General features: G+C 30.7%; 1 protein-coding gene across 2 annotated transcripts in view; it reads left to right on the forward strand.

The window, feature by feature from the left end:
* The first annotated feature begins 260 nt into the window (after positions 1 to 260).
* LOC108752175 (maternal protein exuperantia) overlaps positions 261 to 9,664 on the forward strand; it is a 17,756-nt gene continuing 8,352 nt past the window's right edge. The window contains exon 1 of one of the 2 annotated variants that reach the window (XM_018492845.1): positions 261 to 468. The gene's annotated coding sequence lies outside the window, so the exon portion shown is untranslated. Of the gene's footprint in view, positions 469 to 9,427; positions 9,565 to 9,664 lie in introns of those variants that run through there. The other variant, XM_018492844.1, reaches the window with a different exon arrangement.

Consider the following 9,664-nt stretch of genomic DNA (forward strand, 5'->3'; position numbering starts at 1 on the left):
TCTGTGACTCAACTGATTTATGCCCATTTCCACTAATCAATGTAGGTTAACTTTAATCTCGGTTCAACTTACTTTTCATCCGTTTCTAATTCTAAAAGTTAGACAAAGATAAAGGCTAAGCTGAGCCAAGATTAAAGTTAATCTACATTGATAGAAACGGGCTTTAGAAATGCGGCCCTGCAGAAAAGAGAATCTCGAAATGTATCAGATAGCAGACTATCGAATCTCGACGATGCTCCTCTGTCGAACGATTAATCGAGACTTGCGCGACACGGTGAAAAAGGCAACGACTGTCACGAGTAAGAAAAGTTACACACGGCCTAGTCACGAGCAAAGGAGCAATCAAGGATTACTAAAGATTACAGGACGACGGCGATATTGAGAGAAAAGAAGGAACTGTGCACAAAGTACACGCGTCTTCCAAAGCCAATCGGCAAATGTAAATTGAAGCAACACGTCGTGCATACGGTATGTCCGTTCTCCGTTGTTTTCTCCCTGTAATCTCCTGGTTACCGTGCAATTTTTATCCGTTCATATTATCAAGAAGAACGAGTTAATCAATTGCCTGATGCCTGATAACAGATAAGAGTCACTCAATTAAGTTATGATTATGACAGTGATATACTTCTTGCCTACTGGTTTTCTAGGTTTCTGCGATTCTAATCGCGTTACATTGCAATTGCAGTTAAATGATCAAAACAAAATTTTAGCTTATATTTATTTAATTGTTTTTAATTAATTTAATTGTTCTTACGTTTTTTTTCATTTCTTAACATTTGTGGCTTAAGACTGCATGATTTTATAACAGAAATTAATTAATTCTTCCTTTTACAAGAATAATTTTAAATTAGAATTTATTAATTATCTATATGACATATGCAAGCAAAAGGATTTGAATTTGTTTGTAATCCATTAAAAAGCTATAATTACGCTACAAATTAAATTACATACAATTAAACTACAAGTTAAAAAAAACTTATAATTAAACTACTAAATTAAAAAGAAAACTTTTCAGAAGATTTTTTTCTGAAAAATTAATTCGTAACGATAGCCACTTGAATATGAATATGAAATTTGTTAAGGTCGGCATTGCCAAAAATATTTATTTACACAAAAAATGTTCGCAAAGAGAAATCGCCAGACATATCGCGGAAGCAACACGTCACATCAATCGGATTCTTCATTGTGTTTGCGGAAACTCGCTTGAATATTAACCGATCGGATGAGGGATCCGAGAACAATCCTGTGTTTCCATTTCCTGCGTTGAATCCCGATCAGCCTACCTACTACGTAGTCACTCAGGAACAAATCCTTTCGCAATTAACGGAATGCATACGTTTTTTTATAGTAATTGAGCGATAAATCTGTTTTTATACTGAACTTTTATCCTAACATCATATAAGTAAAGGAATAATTTTACTATGATACAATTTTTTTATTTGAAACCAAAATTTTCTCGCGGACGCTTAATTTTGATTTTAATAGACTATCATTGCGGCAGATTTTATTAGTGAGATATGTTTCGTTTCTTGTATGCTTTTCGTTAAGAAAAAAACTTTTCTTATCTCACTGGTCTTTTCGCTTGCATCATACGTCTGACTTCTGTTTTCTTTCTTATCTTATCGAATTATAAACGGGAGTATTGTTACTCGCAGGAAAACACCACACGTATTCGTAGGAATGTGTTCAGGTATTTTACTCCTTTTCGTAATAAAATAATCCGTTTTTAGAAAATAATTCAAAATAATCTTTACGCGATTTTTAAATCTTAGTTTCAACCCTTTACTCTGAATTTCTTGCAGCGAAATCTCACTCCAAGAGAGTCAAAATACAACCATCCTTGAAAAAAAGTGAAAATATTTCACTTCTTGAAAAAGAGAGACAATTTTCACTAAGAAGAGTGAAAATTGTCTCACTCTTTTTCAAAAAGTGAAATATTTTCACTTTTTTTTAGAGGTGGTTGTGTTTTTACTTTTTTGAAGTGAGATCTCACTGCAAAAAATTTAGAGTGTCAGTACATAATTTTTCGATTATCCGTATCCGGATTAATTTTCATTACTTTAATAAATATACAAAAATTATTAAGTCATTCTTACATACACGTTAACATCTTTAGAAAGTATTTATAAATTCATGCATTTTTGAAAAACCGTTTAAAGTTTATAACTAATTATTTCTTGCTCCTAATTTTTCGAAGAAAAGAAATGTGAAGAATACGAAAGACTCACTATATAAATAAAGGATTAATATCATATATTCATTCTTCTATATGCTTAAATACAGAGTCTCGTAAGTTTTTGTCAACTACTTTTGTGTAGATAGAGCGGATTAAACTGAGTCACAAAATCCTCCATCATTTTGCAATTTTCACAATAGTCAACAAGAAATTAATTACTAAAAATTGACTGGATATTGGTCTTGAATAATTTTTTACTTAGATACTATCAACTTTACAGAAAAACAGCAAGAAAATTGTTTATTTCTTCTCATAAAGTTCTGAGAATTTTTTCAGAATTTTTTAGTATCGCATTTTCTCATATTGGTAAAACTAGTTGCCAATAAGAAAATACAGTATTAGGTTGATAAAAAATTCTGAAAAAATTCCTACAGCTCTATAAAAAGAAAATAAACAATTTTTGTCTCTTGTCGTTTATCTATAAAGTTGATAGTACTTGAGTAAAAAATTATTGAATATCAATTTATATTCGGCGATATTTAGTAATTAATATCTCGTTAATTATTTCGGAAATTGTGTAAAATAATAGAGGACTTTTCGACTCAATTTAGTTCACTCTATCTCACACAAAAAGTGGCAAAAACTTACATGACATCCTGTATAATTATTTTTTGTTCGTCATAATTTTATAGCAGCATATTAATAATAAATTACAAAAAGATTATATACGGATGTTGCTAATAATCATACTTTATTATGAGTATATTGTTATTATATTATTATTATTATGATTGTTATTTACCTTTTATAGATCCTTTTGTTTCGCGCAAATCAAAATCCTTGGAACATAAAAGATAGAAGTAAGCATAATAATCTCAAGAAAAGCTTTTCGAAGAAAATTAATAAAATAATAATAAAATAAGTTTTCTACATAAAAAGCACTTAAAAAATCTCCAAAACTTTGAAAGAGCTCTTCTTTGGAGGGAGCTTTTTCTTCGAAAGAGAAAATAACGCGAAAAGCTAAAGCTTTCCTAATAAAAAAAAACAATTTCGAAACACCTGTAAGGTGCAATATGTGAAGGTCACACGGTACATGAATTCTCCAGGTTTCCGGGAGATAAAAACCATCACGTGAAGTAACTCATGTTCCGTGAGACCCGCCGACAGGTAATCCTGGAAATAAGAATTATTCAACATTTGGACGGAAGTCTTACCGCACTCAACCACAAATGAGTCCAAAGAGTTTGCTAAATAACTAAGTTCTTTATTATTCTTCTGAAGAAGATAACAAAGATGTGAAAGATATATAAAGTAACGGAATCTCCAAGCGCGTGCCATTTTTTTTTGTTACGTCTTCTTTCTTTTCCCCATATTTGATGTTTCCCTCGTTCTTCTCGGTAATACGTACATATGTACGATCCCCAGGTTTTCTCCCAGGTTGCTTCCAGAAAGTATATTAATGCGTGGGTCTATGTAGCTTAACAATATAAAAGTCATCCGGAAAGCGAAAGGTCTCGGAATTAATTCCCACAGCACAACACAAAGTTCGAGAATGGAGAATACTCTTCTCTTGCCAAAATATAAAAGACCTAAAGAAGAACGTTAATCAAACGATGTAAAATTTATCTTTCTAATTGAATTTGGTTTTCCGTTCGATTGACAGTTTGTGAATATCCGCAAAGGATATCTATTCCATCTCTTGAGAGAAAGATCTTTGAAAAACTTAATTTTTGGAATCTTGATGTAACTCGATATATTTCTTTACTAAAAAATTGACATACAATTTCTTTTTAATAGAAATATTTTATGGGACGCAAAAATAATTCTTGAATTTCAGTTTAGAAAAACGGAAACGACAATTTTACTGATGTATCGAAAAATTTAACTTATGTTAGATATAAATCTGAAAATAACATTATTATTGAACCATCAAAATAATTACGTAAGAATTTCAAGCGTGATCAATGTTACAAAAAGTTTTGGCATTCTGATAGTAACCAGTTTGAGCGTCTTACATAACTATTATAATAATTCAAACAAAATTATTTTCAGATCTGCATTTAGTTAAATTTTTAAATACTTCAAGCAAAAAACCGTCCAACCTTTCCATGAAGAATTACAAATTAATGAAAATACTAAATCTCATTCTTTAATTGATTTCAGATGAGCTTAACAAAATTTTCAATCGAAATATTAGTTACCGATATTAACTTTCGATAATCTGTTGAAAAATTTCGCTTTCAAAGAAGCCAGTTTTCAATAGAAAATTCGCAATGCGCTCGTGTTTACTGTCGAACACCTCGTTCACGTAATTGAAATTCGCAAAAAATGTAGCTCTACAGCTATTGCAACGACGATATGCACGTTTCCCCGATAAGAGTATACGCGCCGTTCGCGTCTCCTTCGCGAAAGACTGCTGTGACCAGACACGTTTCGCTAGTTGATTTTTATCGGTTCCCCGCACTTTGCAAACTGGATCGACCGTGTTAATCGACCGTCCTAGACGTGATGTAACGTTGTACACTTTCTCCGCAATCCGGTGCAGTGGTTTCGGTGACGCCCATCTGACATAGTTTACACGTCCAACAATCATACTACATTTATTTACAGCCGATAATTGTCCCAATGATGTAAAACCGAAAATTAAATCCGCAGAGAGAAAAAATATAGGTACAATGGTTTAAACGTAATGAAAATCGAAGTTTCCGATATAAGGAAAAACATATAATTACATAAAACATAATAAAAACATATTGTATGTAAAAAATGTATTTATTACATTTATATAACGTTATATTACGCACATCAGATTACGCATTTATAATATTTCACATTAATATAATTTTACATATATTATATTTATACTTATATGTGTGCAATATATCAAAAAGGGCTTTAATAATAGAGCACATTTTGCTGAACAAATAATTTAATTCTTTTTAATCATTAATTTTACATATATCTCACACTTTTGAATATACAAATACAAAATCATATTTTATTCTTGATAATATTAAAACTAAATTTTAATATGATATTCCGAGATTTTTATCGAGAGAGAGAGAGAAGACGTTTTAAATGTTACATAATACCAGATAATTAAATCAATTAATTATCCGATTTTTTGATCACGTAGATATTAACAAGAATAATTATCTCTCGTTAAATTCATATTAAATATATAAAGAAATCCTAATAGCATATAATATGTCTATTTCAGTAGATATTTTTCAGCCATATAATGTGAATATTAATAATCTATTCATCAAATTGACATTTCGTTTATTTAGCAATACAGTATATGAAAATGTAAATAAGTTAAAAAGTTTCATTATCTATTATAAATTCTTATCGTGATTATTAAATTGATATTTAATTTAATACTTCTATTTCTAGTTAAATAATTAAAAAAAGTTCATGGATTACAAATCTATGATTATAAAGAGATTAAATCGATTGAATTATAATTTGTTTGTATTTCTGGGATTTCATTTTCAAAAAGCCTTCGCTTTTAATTGTAAATAACTTAAAATCTATATAGTTGTCAAGACAAAATTTATTCCAAATTGACCGAAGAATCCGTAGACGCAAGACACTTTGTATTGTGCAATCACAGCGAAAATAGTTTCTGCGACGAGTATACAAATAAAAAAAAAACCGATATCGCGAGTCAAAAGAAATGCTTCGCTGCAAAATTGAACGTTACGTGCGCATGCATTCTTCTTATTGCACGGCCGTGATATTTATAGAGCGAGATAAATAATACTTTGCATTGCAGAAAGGAAACTACTCGGTCGATGATTGTCACGTGGCTTTCTTATATCACTTGCAATTGCCAGATAAAGAATAAGATAAGAATTAATTCGCGCCTACAAGTTTGCGATCTGACCCAGCATTATCGTCGCACAAACAAAACAGAATGTGTGTTACTTGTAACGATTGTGTTTGCAAACTTGTAAAGCGATTACAAACACAGTACTTTAAAAAAGTTCAACTGTCATTTTAGAACACGATGAAAGTCTGTATATCGTTTTTTGAACGTGTGGAAATTATAAAATTTAAATCTCTTTCGAATCCAACGCACGATTCAATATTATAATTTGTTTTTATAGCAATTACTGCAATTACTGGCATTCAAGAGATCCAAACGGGATATTTAAATATTGAAAAAATCTGGTAATAATTATCAAATATTGAATAAAATAATTTTAATCAATATTCAATTAATATGAAAATAATTAACAAAAAATAATTTTACTTTTCTAAATATTTAATAAATATTACCAAACATAATAAAATAGCTAATCTTTTAGTAATATTTAAAAAAGTAAAATTATGTTTGATGAGACATTAACCAAATATTTGATTGAGATTATTTTACTCAATATAAAGTAATTATCATCAGACTTTTTTTCAAATAGATTTGATAATAATCTTATATGAAATAATCGTATATCTATAATCCGATTTGTAATTTAATAATTGTAAAATTAATTACTAAATCAATAACCCTAATATATATATATATATATACACATATATATATATATGTATATATAATACACACACATATATATATATATGTAATGTTATTAATAGTATTGTATTATTTAAATGCATGTCTTTATTAATGATATTGATTTTGCGAGTAAATATTTTAATGGAATTGCATATTAATTGACATCACATCGCGTGTATACACTTAATCATATTACCGTGAATTAACATCGAACAAGTGATTAATTAATTTATTCTGCTGATTAATGTATTGGTATTAGCTTCGATTTGCATATTTTCTTAAGGTTCGCGTTAATATCTCATTTATAGGATTACACTTTTACATACACACACACACACACACACACACACACACACACACACATTTTAATTATTTTAAAATTAATCTTTTCCTTAATGAGAATTTCTTTAGAGATAGCTGAAATCCATCTTTTCTCACAGCTTTCCAACTCGCTGATTTAAATACCCTTCTAGACAACTAGTTTTACAGTCAAATTTCATTAAAATGAATTTAGTCGAAACTGCATAGAGAATAAAAGTATCTTTATCTTAAAGAGTAAATATAAATTCTTTACTTTGCTAGTCTATTTGAGGCTCTTTAACCCAGAATATAATTTATCTTTTTATAATTCAATATTTTGTTTAAAAATTTTCTATAGTATTTCACGACTTCGCTTGTTAATATAAGATTCTTCTGTAAAAATTTTTTAATTTTTATTTTTTAAAGCTTTTAATCATATTGACTATTTAAACAGACTGGCAAGATTAAATTACAACTACCTCAACATTTTCTTAGAAAAAAATTTAACTTTAAATGCGAAGATAAACACATATTGCTATTTCCATTTGTCCCCAATCCATTTATTTTTCTATTTATTTTCGATATTAATATCTATGTAAAGTTTCCAAATTCTGCTTCGAAATAACTTTCATTTTAAATAAAAAAAAAATATTCATACATCAAGCTTTAAACATAATGAAAAGCACAGACAATAGAAACAGAAAATAACAGATTTCAACCTATCGGAAATCTATCAAAATGTATATTTTATAGCATATACATTGGAGTTTCTGATTGATAGACTAAAAATCTTTTATTCTGTTTCTCTCTATATTCATCTGTATTTTTATTGTATTTAAGGTTTTAAGCTGTCCATACATCTTTATATTATTTAATTTATTAAATCTCTCTCTTTATTTATATACTCTCTAAATCTCATACAGTGAAATCTCACTCGGAGACTGAAATTGAACTAATCTTGAAAAAAGAGTGAAAATATTACCACTCTTGTTCAAGAGTGACAGATTTTCATTCTTTTTAAAGTGAAATTTACTCTTATGAAATGAGATTCACTCCAAAGGAGTAAAATCTCAATCCCTTTTTTGGAGTGTAATATCAAGATAGTTGGAACTTCATTCCAAAAAAGGGATTGAGATTTCACTACGAAAGAGTGAACCCCAGTAGCACACGTTGGTTTTACATACGTTCCTTAAACGTTTGTAGAACATTAGATACGTTTAGGAAACGTATATAAAACGTATATGAACCAATAGATGCTACCTGAAATCTCATTCCAAAAGAATAAATCTCACTTTAAAAAGAGGGTAAAAATCTGTCACTCTTGAACAAGACGCTCAATTTTCTCTTTGAGTGAGATTTCCACGAGATTTAGAGAGTATATATAATATATATATATATTTATATATATGTATATATATGTATAAAATTATATATGTATACAGTGAGAGCAAGAAGTATTCGTACAAGGAAATTTGTTATAAAAGTCTTATTTGTAAAAAATAAACATTAATTAGCAATTTTATATAATGAATATATTCTGTTCTAACATAAGCAAACGAGCTTTGTATGTATTCCTGATTTTAGAAGCTAAATTTCTCGACTGTACGAATTTTTGAGGATCCAAACAATAGAATGTTCAATTTTCGCTTATTTTTCAGATGATATATTTTCTATAATCAATACATATCATACATATAATTAATACATCTTTTTGGTACATATAATTTTACGAAACATATAGTCTATTGTATTTTTTATGAATAAATTGTTAATTACCCAGCAAGAAATGACCGTCAATTAAACGTCGAATCGACGTCGAATTAGTATTGAAATCGATTCGATATCAATTCGATGACTCATTTCTCGCTGGATAATATTTACGTTTTAGAAATAAAGTTTTTTAAAAACATATTTTCTCTATGCGAATACTTTTTCCACTCACTGTATATCTGCCCTGAAACGCGAACTTTATATACCTTACCTCTCTATTTTTCTCTCCCTTTTTGTCATATTATTTCTTTTTACAATTTTATAAAAAAGGATATCCATTTTTTCTAAAATCATCCCCTAATTCGGGGACAAATACTCTCCGTATTATTTTACTCCCGTTCTCGTGTGTCAAGAAAATCGCGTATCTCCCGCTAATCGGCGCAAATGATCGGCGGCCGTTTATTCAACAAAATCCATTCACGAGTCGGTAATCCAACGTGACGCGACGCAGCGTTCCACAGCGCACGGCATATCGGATCCGGCCGATCCGGCGCACCGGCCCGGCCCGGCCCGACCGGCCGAATCGGCGAACGTGCGTCGTGCCGGGACATGTGACCCCGCGGGATCTAACGAGCACGCGCATTGCGACGTACGTCACGCTCCCGTCGCTCCGCGCCGCGCTCTGGCACGTGGCTCGTGCGACGTGCCCTGCCGCCCGCGATCGCTCAGTATCATTCGCGCGACCGATAAGTGACTCAAGCGATTCGCTCACGCGTGTTTCCGCAGATCGCAAAGAGACAAGGCGAAGGCCGAGAGGAAACGAAGGAAAGAGCCGGACGGTGCAGGAAGAGACAGATCGGTGAGTCCGTGACTCTTTTTCAACATTCCTCGAATTTGCGGAAGAAAGAAAACGTCGCTGTTTCATTTGTCGCTGTACATGTACGGAAGTCGATTCATGC

This window comes from Trachymyrmex septentrionalis, unplaced genomic scaffold (assembly GCF_001594115.1).
Source record: "Trachymyrmex septentrionalis isolate Tsep2-gDNA-1 unplaced genomic scaffold, Tsep1.0 scaffold59, whole genome shotgun sequence".
NCBI lineage: Eukaryota > Metazoa > Arthropoda > Insecta > Hymenoptera > Formicidae > Trachymyrmex > Trachymyrmex septentrionalis.